This window comes from Diabrotica virgifera, chromosome 4, assembly GCF_917563875.1.
Source record: "Diabrotica virgifera virgifera chromosome 4, PGI_DIABVI_V3a".
NCBI lineage: Eukaryota > Metazoa > Arthropoda > Insecta > Coleoptera > Chrysomelidae > Diabrotica > Diabrotica virgifera.
In genome coordinates, this window is record NC_065446.1 from 146,251,543 (window position 1) to 146,256,865 (window position 5,323).

The 5,323-nt window shown below is 32.6% G+C and overlaps 1 long non-coding RNA gene across 2 annotated transcripts; it reads right to left on the bottom strand.

The window, feature by feature from the left end:
• Positions 1-258: 258 nt before the first annotated feature.
• On the bottom strand, positions 259-2,004 carry LOC126883952 (uncharacterized). Of its 2 annotated transcripts, none has more exons than XR_007697779.1 (3): positions 1,699-2,004; positions 940-1,193; positions 259-886 (listed from the first exon to the last, which is right to left on the bottom strand). It is a non-coding gene; the product is annotated as an uncharacterized LOC126883952 (long non-coding RNA). The 2 variants fall into 2 exon arrangements; XR_007697780.1 differs by having other exon boundaries at positions 962-1,193; positions 1,699-2,003.
• Positions 2,005-5,323: the final 3,319 nt, after the last annotated feature.

Here is a 5,323-nt window from a genome sequence, read left to right on the forward strand (position 1 = left end):
ATAGTAATGATGACTAAAGGTGAAATAATAAAAAGAATAATGTACTGAAAATGAATGGAAATGAATAATTGCTAAAGACGAACAAAATAAATAAAACCAACAAATCATGGGCGCCATGAAAATGACCTTCGATCATTCTCCCAGGTATCTTACACTGCTGTCAAATATTAAATATATCAAACCTGTAATAATGAACATAAAGGAATATTAAAAATAAATGATATATAAAATAAATAAACATTTATTAAAATTAACTACCAGATTTTTAACAATCTCTGAGTTAGACAAATTAAATATAATGTGACTCTGAAATGACATATGTTATATAAAAGCTATATTTGTCTAAGATAATAACAATAATGTTACCTGTTACAAAACTTAAAGGTATAAGTACCTCTTACTAACATATAGGGTACAACTCACATGAGATTTCTACCCAATGGTTATAGTACGCTTGCTACGTACAACTGAATTAAAACCCGAAAAATATGACTAATATATAAATAAATAGGCACAAGCCTGGCGAAGAGAAAATACCATGATGAATTAAGCAAATGCATTAATAAAAGTTATAAAAATGAAGCTAAGATAAATACCGAAACAATGACCTAAATTACCCGAGCAAATGCAATAAAATAAAGTAGCGACGAATTAACTGAACAAATGAAATAAAGCGAATAAATAACATATTTGGGAAACAAGCAAATAATACAACCTAAATTTACATAATGACATGAAATCGACCTAAATAAACAATAAAATATTAGAAGTAATACCTTTTGGGCAAATACGCAGAGCTCAACGTACAGTACCGCAAAATGATACATGAGTTTGGGAACTTAATACCATAATATACAAATATGTTATATAAATAGGTAAACTAAATCTGAAACAAAATTAATAAAGAGTGCATTAAAATAAAACATGAGATAAACACACAATAGTTACTAATGTCACCCACTGGTAGTTCCAAAACAAACCCGAACGACTCCTAAATAGGTTGCTGGCGCATCCCCGAAATGAGCACTAAGATGGTGCAAAAATCATGCCTCCTGTAGGTCCAAGTGCTAATACGAAAAGGAGCTGGAATGCCCCCAAAAGGCTTGTTCCCCAAGTAACTACTCCCAGTGACTTATGGTTGGAGATTGGCCTCTTGGTGTTTCGAGGTGTTATAAAAGATTTCACATGGATGGCTAAAAAACACAAAATTCCCATTTACTTCAATTTCTTATGTGTACGACCAATCAAAGAAAGAAAGAAGAAAACTAGGAAAGTGTTTTTTTTTAAAGATAGTAATAAAAAAAACACACAAAAAGAGACCTCTTAATTACTGAAGTACTTGACCTTGACAAAGTTTATGTTAGTTCTCATTACAGACATGTGGATTTAGGATTTAAATACAGAATAAATATGATTTCTTTAAAATAATTATTATAGGACTGATAAGTGATATTGAAAGTGACTTTAGTATAACCAAAAAGTTAAAAATATTAGAATTTTCTCTGAATGAATATTATCTATAGATATGGGAATAATTAAAAGATATTACTCATACATAGTAGAATAATTAAAAGAACAATTCACTGAATAAATTTACACATCACACACATCAGAAAGATTATATATTATGTCACCTTGAACAAGAGTGACAACAATGGTTATAAAAACTATTTATAAAAAACAGATATTGCTATTTACCGTGTGATACGATGATGTTATGCTATAAACCCCATTGGATTAATACCTTCTTTATTCCCAAACACTCCTAGATAGGTTTGGTGATCCATAATTCAAAAGTCACACATTTTTACTAACACGAGGTCTAACCTCCAAATTTGATCCTCAAACGCCATCCATACTAACCAAATCCCCAACCACAAGTGAAGTCTCTCGTTTCGCCACTTCACAGAGCAAAACGTCAAATTCTCAGCACACGAATCAAATTATTACCCGAGGTGTAGAGTATGTTCCATACTCTGAAGTGTGACGTCACGTAAATATTTATTTACGAGAAAATTAGAGAAATTGAAAGAAATCAAATGAGAGACCGAGGGGAAATAATTATAAAAATAATTAAAGATCTAATCTCGTAACGTGAACAGTTACAAACTGGTGTATGTTTTCAAATACTGATAGTGTGTAAATAAATTTATTAAAATCAGCTAAGTACTTTCAGCATTTTTAATGCCACCATCAGAGCTATCCTATAAAAGATGAAGTTGAAGAATCTTATTCATAAAAAATTATAAAATGAAACTTACGTCTTATAGTTGTTCTATAGTCTATAGTGTATAGTTCTATTCTATTAATAATATAGGAGACTTATACTTGACTGGAGAGAGCTAAACTCCACTTGGTTCAGCTAAATTCGCTACATCTAGCGCTTTGAGTTTGTAAAAATGAACTGAATGATTACTAAAATACATACCTCATTTATGTAGGCTTGTAAATATTGTCTCTTAGATTTTAAGTTTCCTGTATAGATTTTTTTAATTTCAATTAACAGTATGAACACGAAAATCTGTGTTTATCGGCGACAATTTTACTAGACTATTTTAACTGATAAAATTTCATAGCAGCGCCACATTGACAAACGTCATTGAGGCGTAATCAATTTTGGACATATATAATGAATCCAGACGAAAAATGAAGATTTGGATGCCAGTCAGGTGAAGAAGTCAAAAAATTGGTTTTGAAAAAAGTCCCATTGAACACGCAAACGTCCAAAAGCTCTATTTGGACCCAATTTTCGGAGCTCCTATGAGTGAGAAATTTTACGCTTGAAAGATGTACTACCATAGCGGAACTAGCAAAAATTCTCGAGGATTATATCTTTAACATGAAAAAAGGCAATGGCGAAGACTATAAAGAGTCATCTGTAAAGTCAATGTGGAATACTACATCAAAAATGGTACAAGAAAAATATTTTACGGCGTACAGCATAACCGTCAACTCTTTCACAGATATATCTTTCAAATGTGCAAGATTTGTCAAAGATACCAAGCAGAGGCAGCTTCAAAGTGTTCAAGAAAAACAAAACGCAGTTCAAAAGCATTATCCACCGAAGAACTGTTAAAAATCATCCAAAGCTACGACGAGGAAACCCTCGATGGAGCACAAAAAAAGTTTTTTCACCTTTGATCCTTTGAACTTGCTTGTAGAGGCAATGAGGCCGTAAACTGCAAGATTCACATTTTACAGAATGAATTTGATGTTATGGGAGAATTTTCGGGCCAAATTGAATACAACAGCATTTTTTCCAAAACAAATCAAGGCGGTTCGAAAAGTTTGGCAAGCAGCAAATGGCTAGTAAGAAATTCATCAAAAAAAATTTATGCACAATATTTTTGAAATCAATGGAAAAAAGGGGACTAAAGATTTTATCAGACAGACTCTTTCTTACCGTTCACCCCAACTGGAAGGATGGATCTTGGTTAAAAAATTGTCCACTTGGAATCAACACCGTATCTAAGTGGACAAAAAGGTCAGCTGAAAAAATTTAAATAGACACAAAAAAACATAAAATAACAAACCATTCTCATCGATCTTCAGCTGTGTCAGCCTTGTTCAAGCAAGGTGTTTCTAATTAATTAAATTAACGGGTCACTCAAATGCAACAAGCTCTCTAAAACCATATCTGCAGCTGGATTCTAGTCACCACCAGAAGTTGATCGAAAATCTCAAAACAACAAATGAAGCTGAACCTTCGAGTTCCCAAATGATACAGGTCAATAAGACACAAAATCATGCTTTAGTAGAAAAGAATGTGCAAACTACTATAGCTTATAATATTTGTACATTTAATATTGTTAACAAATAAAGATTATGTTTCGTTGATATGGTGCATTAATTGTCTCGTGAAATAATCTTGTCGAATATCATTCGAGAGAAAATTATTCGCCGGCAAAATCTTCGTCTGGTTTTATGTAAGTTTGTTGCCTTTTGGCAATTTTCGCTTATGAAATTTGACAAAATCATTCGAGTGATGTCTCGTGATTTAACTGTGAAAATTTATTTCGCGAAAATTGCCAGGCAACAAACTTTCATCTTCTTCTTCTACGGCACTACAGCCCAAATTGAGCCTTGGCCTCCTTTATTTTTTGCCTCCACCCTTGCCTGTCTGTGGCTGCTCTTCTCCATACACGGACTCCTAAAAGGGCTTGTGCGTCGCTGTTTACTGTGTCTTCCCAGCGCTTTCGTGGCTTCCCAACCGGTCTCTTTCCTTGCATTCTAGCATTCAGTGCTCGTTTTAGTAGCCTATCCTCTCCCATTCTTATCACATGTCCGGCCCATTGCAATCTTTGTAATCTAATGAAGTCTGACAGGGGCGTTTCCTTATAAAGTTGATAAAGCTCGTTGTTGTATCAACTTCTGAAGATTCTGAACAAACTTTCATACCAGTCGAAAATATTGCCGGCAAAATTTTCTCTCTTATGATATTATATATTATATACGATAACAAACTCGTTGATCGAGCCTTATAGTACGTTCTTTAAAGGTAAAATATTGCAAAACTCTAAATTTTAAACAACCGCTTGGATTGACATGAAATTTGGCATACACATAGCTAATAAGTCAAAGAGAAAAAGTGATATTGTGCCGATGTGTGCTTTTGCCCTAGGGGTGAATTTCACCCCCTTTTTGGGGTTAAAAATATATGTTCGAAATAAGTCCGGAAATGGATAAAATGACTAATTCTAAGCAACTTTTGTTCTATAAAGTTTTTTCACCAAGTTAATACTTTTCGAGTGATTTGCGAGTGAATATGTTAATTTTTCTACAAAATAATCACGTTTCCAGACGGTTTCTCGCAAATAACTCAAAAAGTAAGTATTTGATCGAAAAAAAAAATCTTATCAAAAATATAGCACGTAAAAAAATTAGAAACGTGCTGTAAATATTAAGTCAGTATACCTAGTAGAAGCAGAGTTAAAGCTAATGAAAAATAGGTTCATATTCGTCAAATTCCAAATCGAATATTTTAACCTGCCATAACCAAAAAACGAAGCAATTTTTTGGGGAAAACTCATTTTAACTTTTTTAACCTTCCGATGACCAACCTTTTTTTGTTACACGGAGGACCAACGGGGGTAAAAAATGACCCCAAGTAAAAAATGACAATTAACAAAAAAATTAAGTTGTTTTAACAAATAAAATAATGTATTCGTAATTTTAATATTAGTATTGTATCAATAAATAATAAATAAACATTAGTAAAACATATTTTAATCACAACTGAACCAAAACAGGAATCATCATTCTGAACATAGAACTAAAGAAATTTTAAAATATACACACTAATTTACGTCGCCACGGGTTTAAC